At 38.2% G+C, this 12585-nt stretch overlaps 1 protein-coding gene across 4 annotated transcripts in view; it reads right to left on the bottom strand.

Moving 5' to 3' along the window:
* The window catches only part of Abca5 (ATP binding cassette subfamily A member 5), an 80747-nt gene extending 73925 nt beyond the window's left edge, over nt 1–6822 (bottom strand). For 2 of the 4 annotated variants that reach the window (XM_046422680.2, XM_046422678.2), the window contains exons 1-2: nt 6627–6822; nt 1071–1143 (exon numbers count right to left, since the gene is read on the bottom strand). The gene's annotated coding sequence lies outside the window, so the exon portion shown is untranslated. The remainder of the gene's footprint in view (nt 1–1070; nt 1144–6626) is intronic. The other 2 variants (XM_046422677.2, XM_046422675.2) reach the window with 1 other exon arrangement.
* Nucleotides 6823–12585: the final 5763 nt, after the last annotated feature.

Genomic DNA, 12585 nt, shown 5'->3' with positions numbered 1-12585 from the left:
ATGGTCCAAATACCTATCGACAGATAAATGGATAAATTGTGACATATAAGCTGGGCATGGTAGCACATGTATATAATCCCAGCAGCTTGGGAGGCTGAGGCAGGAGAATGACAATTTGGAGGCTAACCTCAGCAACTTAGCAAGGCCTTAAGCAACTTAGAGAGACCCTACCTCAAAATGAAAAATAGAAAGGACTAGGGATGTGGTTCAGTGTTAGAGCCCCTGGGTTCAATCCCCAGTACCAAAAATTAAAAATTTGTGACAAATATACATAATTAAATATTATTCAGTCACCAAGGAATGAAGTACTGATATATGCAATCATGTAGATGAACCTCCAAAATATTATGTTAAGTCAAAAGGTCAGACAAAAATATCAAATATTATACAATTTCCATTTATGTGAAATTTCTAGAATAGAAAAATCCATAGAATAGAAAAATCCATAGAATAGAAAAATCCATGGTGGTTGCCGGAAACTAGGGAAGAAGAGAATGGGAAAAAAACTGCTTAATTGGTGAGGGGTTTTACTTTGGTTTGGTATAAATAAATTTCACCTCAAAAAATTATTTTTAAAAAACAAAACTTTAGGGGCTGGGGTTGTGGCTCAGCAGTAGAGCGCTCATCTAGTATGTGTAAGGCCCTGGGTTTGATCCTCAGCACCACATAAAAATATATAAAATAAAGGTATTGTGTCCAACTACAACTAAAAAATAAATATTTTTTTAAAAAAACTTTATGATCTAAATCACTATCCTATCCAAAGTCCTATCCTTCTTCTAGTGTATGTTTACCCTGTCTGAAGGCCTTTGGAACTCTTTCTGCCCATGGAACTCTTTTGGAGATATCTCAATTCTTCAAAGTGGTTTCATCATAGGTTGACTCAAAAGAGAAGTGGCCAGAGTCTTAACTACAATCTCCATGGTCCCTATTCTAATTTGCCCACTCTAGGAACCCAGCATCTCTGCATACCAAGAGGTGTTGAAAGGGCACCTTGGGGGAAATATAAAAAAGTCCTGTAAAACCTTCTTCCACAGCAATTAGTACTGCCTTGTTTTATATTAACCTACCTAATGGATGCCGATGATATGATTCCTCTCCAAAACAAGGACAATCTGTTCCAATTTTGTTGGCTGTCTCTACCTAGACAAAAAAGCAAGCAACTTTTTAGAGTTTTTCTTCTCTAAAAAAGTAAATATATGCAATTAAAGTTGGCTTATTTATATGCCCAGAAGACTAGAAAGATATTTTTTAAGTTAACAATGGAATTATAGAAAACTTTTGCTTTATTTATGCTTTTTTCTATTTTTTTCAATATGTACCCTGTAATAAAAATGTGATTAAAGAATTCAACATATTATAAAATACTAAATGAGGAAATTAAAAACAACAAAACAAAGGCAGTTAAGAGTGGACTGATAACCATCTCTAGGCCAAAAAAAGAGAGAAAAGAAGGAAGAAAAACCACAAACATGATTTGCTACAATACAAACACAGAAACACTAACCAATGCAGCATGAACATTCTAGAGTTGACTGCCAAAACATATTGATTTAGTAGATACTACTGAATTATTAATTCAAATTGAATGCTAAATGCTTAAATTTTCATGTTTAGGTAATAGATCCCTCATAGAATAGCTGATGGAGTCATAATATTTTTACTTCCCTGAGAACTGTTCTCTGAACTTGAGGTTGAGTTGCCAATGGCCTTGTCTGAAGCTCATGAATCTGAAGTAGGTTCACAAGAGCCTTTTAAAACAGAACTAAATTTGACTCCCCACACACCGGACCCACTCACTACTACCTCCTCTACTTCTACCACTACTCTTGATCTACAATGGTCAGAGTTTCCCCAGCAGTATGGAAAATGAAGAGAACACTGAGGTAAACATACATTGCGTCATTAAAACTTTCTCCTGATGGGCAATACTACGCTCAAAACTTGATTTTTATTCCTTGAGATATATGAAATGTCCCATTTTCTCCCCAGTATATTTGCATTTTCACTAAGCCTCTACAATCAAATTATACTTCTTGCAACCAAAAGCATTTTAACCAATATAAAAGGCACCAAAATCAATAAACGCAGAAACTAATGGTAATGTTTGAAGTGGTACAGTATAGTGGTTAAGAATGTGACTTCTGGCTAGGCCAAGTGGTGATCCAGGAGGCTAAGGCAGGAAGATTGAAAATATGAGGCCAGCCTCAGCAATTTAGTGAGACCCTTTCTCAAAATGAGAAAATCTGAAAAATGGGCTGAGGGTGTAGCTGAGAGATAGAGCACCCTGGATTCCATTCCAGTACTGAAAAGAAAAAGAAAGGAGAGAGAGAGAGAGAGAGAGAGAGAGAGAGAGAGAGAGAGGAAGAAGAAGAAAAAAAAGAGAATAACTTCTAGAGCCAAAATGACTAAATTTGAATCCTGCCTTTGCCACTTCTAGCTGTGAGACCCTGGATAAGTTATTTAACTTTTTTTGTGCCTCAGTTTTGTCATCTGTAAAATAGAGTAATAACAATGCCCACTTCTCTGGGTTGTTAAAATGACTAAAAGAACTAACACATATAAAACCCAAAATGGTACCTGGAAGATGGCAAGTAATTATACATATTGATCACTACTATACCTAAAAACAGAATAACTAATATCTACAAAGGAATAATAGAGAGTATCATATTCATGAAAAAAAGAGTAATGCAATCAAGGAAAAATTAAAGAATGGAAAATGAAATAACAAAAGAAAGTTCAAAATACATAGTCTTGATTTTTAAAAATCTATAAAATAGTCCCATCATTAGTTCTGGCCCATTCAAAGCAATGTTTTTTCTTAAAAATCTTCCCTCTTAAAAAAAATCAGTCACTTGTCTAATGTTACCATATCTCTGTAAAATATTTCTAATTAATAAAACAAATAACAACACAGCACTGAGAAGGCACTAAAACTTTGTAGAATAAACAATCCCATTGTTGTATAGTAAGTAAGATAGCCTTTAAATTTTAATTCATTTTTACATGTACAGACCCAATTTAAAAACTGTGAGGAATGAATTAAGATTACAGCCTGTAAAATAAAGAAACTGAGTCATCCTGATGTTCAGATTCATCCTGGTAAGAGATGTGATCAATCACCTTCTTAGCATCCTTGATAGATTTTCAGAAAGGCTCTTAGCTCAAAATATGTTCTCTAACTTCAAAAGATGACTGTTTGAGGTCACTTCTGGTCCACCCAAGCAGAGCTAATTACCATTCCTTTGTTCTACCTCTACACAGAATACATATAATTGCAGTTACTATACTGTATCCCCTGTATTCACTTACATGTCTTAATCTTGAATTTATCCATGAGCTCCCTAATGAAAAAGACTGTCTTGTTTGTATTTGCTTCTCTACCACCAATAGTAATATTATAGCCAATATTTTCTCACTGCAAATTACTTTATCAAGACTTCCTCAGAGTCCTTACAGCTCAAGGGCCTACAAATTAAGATGGAGGAGGACGCAAGGGCTAAACCCAGCCCATAAGCTGGTTTGTACAACCCATGAGTTAACAGTGTTTCTACATTTTTAAATAGCAGGGAAAAATTCAAAGAAATCTGTATTTACCTTGTGACAGGTAAACATTATATGAAATTCAAATTTCAGTATCTATAAATATAACCTTATTGGAATACAATCATGATCCTTAATTTATATACTGTGGTTGCTTCTGTTACAAGAGCAGAGGTAAATTACTGAGACACACACAATACCGTCTGCAAAAGCTAAAATTTTTACTATCTGATTCTTTTTTTTTTTAAGAGAGAGAGAGAGAATTTTAAAATATTTTTTATTGTTTAATTTTCGGCGGACACAACATCTTTATTTTTTGTATGTGATGCTGAGGATCGAACCCAGCGCCGCGCGCATGCCAGGCAAGCGCACTACCACTTGAGCCACATCCCCAGCCCCTACTATCTGATTCTTACCAGAAAAAGTTTGCTACTTCCTATCATAGTTTAAAGAAGGCAGAAGGAGAAGAAAGGAGAAAAGCGTCATGCTCATTTAACATTTAATAAGAGACTTATACATTGAAAGTTTTAGGGCAAAAACAGGGAGACATTTGTCATGACTTTGCTAGATAGATAATATTTAGAATTGATTGTAGAATAAACAATCCCACTGTTACATAGCAGGAAGATAACCTTTAAAATTTTATTTTTACATGTACAGACCCAATTTTAAAAACTGTGAGGAATGAATTAAAATTATAGCCTATAAAATAAAGAAACTGAGTCATCCTGATGTTCAGATTCATCCTGGTAAGAGATGTGATCAATCACCTTCTTAGCATCCTTGATAGATTTTCAGAAAGTTTTATTCTATCTTTGCAGGATAGATAATATTTAGAAAAAAACTGAAGCAGAATTTCCAGGCAGAGAAAAAGCCGTGGAAAAGCTAGATTTCCCAAAGGGATTGACTTATGTAAAGAAGAGAGATACCTGCAATATGGCAGAGGCATAAGGCAAAATGAAATGGGGCAAATGGAACTGGTATATGCCCTTGATGACACTGGGAAGACAGACACTGGAAATGGATTGTAATTGGGTATGCAAAATGAGACGCCTTTATTTTGTGCACCCACAGCCAGCACCCTCTATTTCCTCTGTTGCACTTTTACACTTAAGGGTAATTGTTTTAATTTCCTAGAAATCATATTTCACTCATCCATTCACAAGCCCAATCTTCAAACCTCCTAAACTTCTATTGGTTGCATCATTCCCAGATTATAACTTTGATTTTTACTACATTGAGAAAACAGAAGCAATCAAAAGAAATTTCCCAAATCTCTCACTATTCTTTCTATCCACTTAACCTACATCTGTGCCTGAAGGAATATTATATATTTTAACAATGTGCCATCTCAGCCTAAATTGAAGACTGTTTTCATTAGAACTCTGAACCACAAAAGCTTAAATGCAATCTGGTATTAGCTACTTTTGAATTAAGATTTATTTATTGGAAGGAGAGGTTAAGAAGCTATCTGCCACATGACTTTAGAGAAATTCCTACCCAGTTGCATTACTGGCTTCTCAATTTATAAAATAAGCCCTTTAACTTAACAGGCCTGCTACATTACTGGCTTCTCAGTTTACAAAATAAGTCCTTGAACTTAACAGGAGATACATTATAAATGCTTTCTTCTCTAATGTTTGAAAATTTATGAAGGTAGTGTGAAAATAAAACAAAAACTAATTGTTGATAAAATTCATCGTGAATTTTATAAGTGTTCCTTGTTGAAGGAATTAACTTTCAATAGCATTCATATGACAAGTCATCTCATAACTTTTCTTATATATAATAAATTCCTAAAAGCTTGTGCTTAAAACTATTTTTAATCCAATTAACTCACCCACTCATAAAGATTATGATTTAGTAGAATATTATGAAACTCTTTTATATAATCACTCTCTCAAACTCAAGGATGGAGATTATAAATTGTATTTATCTTGGTATTCTTGACACAAAGAATAGTACATGGAATATAAACGACACTCACAAGTTTGTAACTTATTAATTAATAAGTTTGGTCTTATCTTGAATGCAAAATTTCCCTGTATTAAACCCCCTTTGAAGTTTTACTCCTTCAACAGCACAGGCACTTACACAGCAAACATTCAAGGATCAATGTCTCTTTAAGTCTGATTTTAACGCAAATTCGCCCAAAGTCCTAGCTGCACTAATAATGTTCTCTCCTATGGAATCTTCCCTAACAATATATAAGATCGATCTCTGGACAGACATAAAATACAGTAAATAAAGCACCAGAATTAAGAGTCAGACATCCCTAAACTGATCGGAGCTGAGGCTCTACCTTTTTTACTAGCTGGGAACTCCCACGTCTGCAAATCTGGTCTAGACACCTCCAACCTCACAGAAGACCCAAGGAGGTGTACCTGAGCCTGGCTGAGAGCTGGCGTCCGACAAATACTCTTCTCCCCTTAGAAATTCCTCAACTACAAGTTCACGCGGATATGTTTGATTTTTGCAGACTTGTTTTTCAAAACGCGAGTTCAAGCCTCGAGCCCGGGGGAAGCCGTGCCCGCGCCGCCGAGCGTCTCGCCAGCCCGACGCCCGCAGCCCTCCCGGCTCCGCGGCCACCGAGACGTGTCCGCGCCAGGAGCCGCTCTTGGTGTCTCGGGGGTCAGGGTGCTCACCTCACCCGGTGCAGGAGAGAGAACTCGGCATTTTCTCACCCCAATTCCCTTCAACACACTTGACTCCCGCCCCCCAAGGAAAGCGAGTGCTGGCCATCCAGCTCCTGCGAGGGAGACCGACTTCGACATTTTTCCTTCTCCCTAAAGACGGACTGATGATGGAGATGGCCCACATCACGGCGTCGCGGTGATCCCGGGACCCGACCCGGTCCCCAGTGTCCCCGGGAGCGCCAGGGACGTCCACACGCCCGCATCCCGGGGGCTCCGCGGCACCCACTACGCAGGCAAGCAGCGCTCGCTCGGACGTGCGGGGGGTCTGCGGCGTCCCTCCGCTCGCCGCTCCTGCCCGCACCCACTCCGCAGACCCCGAGTCCAGCCCTCACGCCACTGACCCTCCGCCGCCGCGCCCCCCGCTCCACCTCCGGCCTCTCTCACCGACAGGCCTACAGCGCCCCGGCCTTCGGCCGGCTCCTCACCTCAGGGCCGCAGCCGCAGAGCCGACAGGCCCCGACACGCTCAGTCTGTGGAGACCGCGCGAGTGACGGAGCTAGGAAATGTGTGTGAGGGCGCGGCCACGGCTGCGAGAGCGCGCCCCCGGCGCTCGGTCCCGCGCGCCCGCGAGGGTCCCTAGTGGTGTCCAAGCCACGCCCCGCCTTCTGCAGAGCGCACCTGAGGGCGGGCTTCAGAGAGGACGAGGCGGGGCCGACGCGCGCGCTCCCGGCGCACGCAGGGCACCTGGGGGCGGAGCCCCGAGGGGCGGGACAAGCGGGGCGCGCCGCCGCCGACAGTGCACGCGCCTGTCCGCAGGTGCCGGATCCCCGCGAGCCCCGCCACCTGATTAGCCCTCGGGCTCTCGGCGCCTTTGCGGACCTCTGGCTGCCAGATATTGGCGAAAACTACGCGCTCCCAGTCGGGGCTCGGGTTTGAGTAGCAGCCCTGAGGCCTCCTAGCGGGTGACCTTGAACCCCCGCCCTCACATCCTCCTCCCTGGCCACTTCTAGTTTAGCGATCCTTTCTTACCCGTGACCTCTTCTCCCGGGACAGTGCTTTTGAGTCCCTATGAAGTCCCTACTGCCTCCCGCCCGCGTCCTCATTTCCATAATTCCTGCCTTAGCACCAGGAGCTAAGTAGCACATCCAAAGGTTGAGGTTGCTTTTAGAACCTGAAGTGCCCTCATCCATGTCTGGGAATGCTGCGGATTTTGGTTTTCCCAAAGGGCACGAATATGGCATCTGTCGGAGACTGCATACCACGCTTATTTTTGCTAAAAAAAAAAAAAAAAAAAAAAGCAGTTTGGTGATTGGAGTTTCATTACCTAAAGTGGCCTAAATGGTGGTCAAAAGGTTTTTTTTTTTTCCCCCGGAGGGAAAGGAAAGTTTAGAACACCAGCATTTCTTGTCCATAATTCCTTGTAGTTATTTTTAAAGACTTCAAATGCTGTGAATCTGTGTACATTGTACGCGTTATCTTGTTTTTTCTACTTCTTAAGTCTAAACCGTGTCTCTTCAACATTCATTCTGCTAAGTTTAAAAAAAAAAATTGAGGAGTCAAGATTATTTTACTTATCTTGCCCAATATGTACTAAAAGAAAATTCAGAGAGGCTCAACAAGACACATGATGATATACTTTGTCAAAATGTGATCTATTTTGTCTCTCTGAAACATCTAAGACATTTTTGTTACAAATTCAAAAGAATGCATTGGCAATGGTGTAAGATATTTGGGCAAGTAAATAAACGTAAGCCAAAGATAAAATAAGTTGGGCTGCAGTTGTGGCTCAATGGTAGTGTGCTTGCCTTGATATGTGGAGCACTGGATCCGATCCTCGGATCGAATAAAAATAAAATAAAATAAAGATATTGTATCCATCAACAACAACAACAAAATTTAAAAAAAAAAAAGAAGAAGAAGAAGTGAAAAAATGTTACTGAACTCTCCCAATTCTCCAATGGTACTTTTCATTACTAGGCTTAACTTGGCCTGAATTCTGAAATCTACCCATCATTTCTACCACTATTCCAGGCATGTGTTTCTTGAGTTTCTTATTCTATCAGATACTCAGGAATGACTTGTGATGGCAACTTTAGTCTGATTTTCATTGCTGTTACTAGTATTATTATTGCTACTATTGTTTATGTTGCAGCAAAAAGAATTTCAAGTATTTGGTCCTTTGTGTTTTCTCCAAACAGAAAAAATAGTCAAGGAGATTGATATTTGAAGAATGTAAAGCCAAATTTAATATTTAAAATTCAACAACCCAACAAGTGTTTAGAAAGTGTCTGGTAGTCTTCTTTGATAATAACTCCAACTTTTCAGGTGAACAAAAAAATGTTTTTAAAAAAGTAAATCAATAATTATTCTGAGAGATCAAATGATGGTAACTAACAGCATCAATCTGGGCATGGTGGCACACACCTCCAGTACCAGCCCTCAGGAGGCTGAGGCAGGACTATTTCTTGAGCTTAGGAGTTCTCTTTCATTCATTCCGTCTTCTTACACTTCAATTTGCTTCAAGATGAAATGACCAAAACCCAATTCTTTTTCTAAAATGATCATCCCTGATCAAATTATCTCACTCTCCTCTAACAGCTCACATGCTACCATCCTGTTTACATCACTTTATTTATGTGCTATATCTCTTCAATTAAATTGTAAATAGCCTGAATTTTTCCATATACAAATTTAATTTCCAGGTCTTATGCATTATAGCATATAGTAAATGCTGATGATACTACTAATGAGAAAAAAAATATGTACAAGAAAGATTATGCAAATATTACTGCTATTATACCCCCCAAAAAAATTTTACTACTCACTCTACAAAATCTACCTAGTCATAGAGAACATGTTAAATTCTTCTTATAGAATGATTGTCAACATTAAGACAGTAATCAGGTTGTAAGAATAATAAAAAAAATGCTAAAGACCTTTTAATTAAAAAATTCTACCAAATAATGCATGGGCGATGATATATTGTAGTGTCTCTTTGAAAAGGTACCTGTCAGATGGCTGATATCTTGTAAACAAGTTAGCCACATAATCTCAATCTAAATTTCCATAGCTACCGAGTTTTAGTATTAAATAAGCAGCTGGAGAGAAGATGTTTCTTTCTGGTTTTCTGTATCTAGGAAATAGATGCCATCCTGCTTGGTTGTCATGGTGGCAACCCAAATCCCCACATCTCATTAGTAGATGTTTTAAGCAAATAAATCACACGGGGATACACAGATCATAGGAGTTATAGCTTGAGATTTAACAAGTTGCCTCACGGTACAAAATTAATAGTGAAATGGAATTTTGACAGTATTTAATGTGGATAAAGAGAATAAAGATTGTTACCTAAAACATAAAACTGCAAACCAAACTCCCACTGGTAAACAATAGGTTTCACTTTTTTTTTTTTCCTTGCTAAATACCAAATGGATTTGCTAGGCCATTATTGCCAAAATTAAAAGCAAAATTGCTAAAATCATTACAATAACTTTTTCTCATGTTCTTAGTACATTATTTCCCATGACTAAAATATACTGAAAATTATATGCTCCACTTTTAAATATGGTCTGATTAAACACTATTATTACTTGTTTTTAAACACTTACCATTTCTATATGCAAAGAAAGGTGCCAAGAAAAGTCATGTGGTCTCTAAATTCAGGGCTTAAAGTAGGTATAATTTCAAAGAATTTCAAATTGGTACCTTGGTCTAGGAAGAGGCAGCATAAATAAAGAACTACAGACTTGGCTGAAAGTAAAAGGGAATCGAGCACCTTTAACACTAGAATTCCAAACTACCACAAAAGCAAATGTGGCTGAAATTGTAATTAAATAGCTTAGGGAATGTTTAATGTTGGGTAAAGGGTGGAGAAGGGAATAACTTCTGATGGTAACTTTAGTTTAATTGTCATTGCTATTACTAATATTATTATTACCATTGTTTATTTTGCAGCAAAAAGAATTTAAACTATATTATCCCTGTGTTTCTCTAAACAGAGAAATTAGTCAAGGAGACTGATATTTGAAGAATGTAAAGCTATATTTAACATTTAATATTTAAAACTCAACCACCCAGCTGGATGTACTGGTGCACACCTGTAATCCCAGGGGCTCAGGAAGATCAAAAGTTCAAACCCAGCCTCAATAAAAAATAAAAAGGGGCTGAGGATGTGGTTCAGTGATTAAGTGTTCCTAGGTTCAATCCTCAGTACCAAAAAAAAAAAAAAAACAAAAAACTCAACCACCCAACAAGATTCTTGCTAAGTAAGAACACTGACTTTCCAGGTAAACCAAAAAAAAAAAAAAAAAAAAAGGAAAAGAAATCAATAATTATTCTGAGATACCTAGTAATAGTACCTAAAAGCATCATGCAGGGCATGGTAACACACACCAGTAGTCCTAGCACCCAGGAGGCTGAGACAGGAAGATTTCTTAAGTCCATGATTTTAAGACAAACCTGAACAACAAAGTAAGACTCCATCCCAAAAACAAACAAAGCATCGAACAAAGGAAGTTTTTTGTTGTTGTTGATTTTGGTACTGAGGATTTTTGTTGTTGTTGTTGTTGTTTTTGGTACTGAGGATTGAACCTAGGGACACTTGGGATTACAGGTGTGCACCACTACACCCAGCTGGGTGGTTGAGTTTTAAATATTAAATGTTAAATTGATATTTGTTTGACTCTTAAATTATATGGTACAAATTATGAAATGCTATAGAGAAATAGTGAAAGCAAAATTTACCTAGTAACTTCAAGAGGAAAAGATGAGGAGATGGGTTTAATTAGAGTGACACTGTATAAGAAGGCAGAGAGAAGTAAACTTGCATGATTTTTTTTAAAGTATAACTTCTCATTCTTCTAATTGTACATGATATAGAACTACACCAGTCGTGTAATTGTATATGCACATAGGGTAAAAATGTCCAATTCATTCTACTATCTTTCCTGCTCCATACTCTGTCCCCTCCCTTCACTCCCCTCTGTCTAATCCAAAGTATCTCTATTCTTCCCTACTCCTTCCCCCGCATTGTAAATTAGCATTTGCATATCAGAGCCTTTGGTTTTGGGGGACTGGCTTATTAAGCTTAGCATGATATTCTCCAGTTCCATCCACTTACCTGAAAATGCCATAATTCCATTCTTCTTTAAGGCTGAGTAATATTCCACTGTGTATATACACCACATTTTCTTTATCTATTTATCTGTTGAAGGGCACCTACGTTGGTTCCATGGTTTAGCTCTTGTGAGTTGAGCTGCTAAAATTTTGATGTGGCTGTATCAGTCACTGAGGCATTATGATTTTAAGTCCTTTGAGTATGGACTGAGGAGTAGGATGGCTGGGTCAAGTGGTGGTTCCATTCCAAGTTTTCTGAGGAATCTCCATACTGCTTTCCTTAATAGTTGCACCAATTTCCATCAGCAATGTATCAGTGTGCCTTTTTCCCCACACCCTCACCAACACTTATTGTTGCTTTTATTTTTGATAATGGTCATTCTGACTAGAGTGAGATGAAATCTTAGTGTAGTTTTGATTTGCATTTCCCTAAATACTAGAGATGTTGAACACTTTTTCATATACTTGTTGATCAATTGTATTTCTTCTTCTGTGCAGTGTCTATTCAGTTCCTTAGCCCATTTATTGATTGGGTTGGGTTTTTTGTTGTTGTTGTTGTTTGGCATAGGTTTTTATCAACACAAAGTTAACAGTTAACTGAGAGCATAAGTTAAAGGATAAGGAAAGACATGAGTCAATTTCTGTTTTCTTTCCTACTCTGGGAAAGGAAATGGACTTTAAATTAGTAAAGGTGAAACAACACAGAAAGAGAACTGAAACTCGAGTTAGACAAGGAGGTAGTAAGAGAACACATATCTGTTTCAAATAAGTTCTTGTTTCCAGGCACAAATTACACCGCACAGCTATCTACAGGTAACCTAAGAACCATTGCTGGTAAGTTCTGAGAAAATGCAAAAACTGAAAAAGACCATGGATCACTTGCTTTTAAAAAATGATTAATATATAGACACTGAAAACTTTAGAACAGAAAATTAAAATCATAGCATACATAATTAGTCTGGTGGTCACTAGGAACCAGACAAACTAAAAATGCCAAAATAGGATAAATTCTAGTTTATCCATATCAAAAACGTTTTGGTTTCTGCCAAGATGAATGGCATTAATAATGCATCACTGGCAGCAGGCAATTATACCTCTGACTTCCATTTGAAAATCCTATCCTCACCTTGCCTCTTTCTTCTCATTCCTTACCACTATTCTCCGAAAGCTCACATGTCCCTAGAATAAGCAGAAAAATGATCAACCAAAATGTCCATATCCTAGTCCCAGGAACCCCCACAGTTATTTACAGTTAACCTAAGATCTGCTGCTGAGAAACTGTGAAAAC

This window comes from Marmota monax, unplaced genomic scaffold (genome assembly GCF_021218885.2).
Source record: "Marmota monax isolate L192 unplaced genomic scaffold, Marmota_monax_Labrador192_F-V1.1 WCK01_AAM20220418_F8-fsc00173, whole genome shotgun sequence".
Taxonomy (NCBI): Eukaryota; Metazoa; Chordata; class Mammalia; order Rodentia; family Sciuridae; genus Marmota; species Marmota monax.
This window is presented reverse-complemented; position numbering and strand designations above follow the sequence as displayed.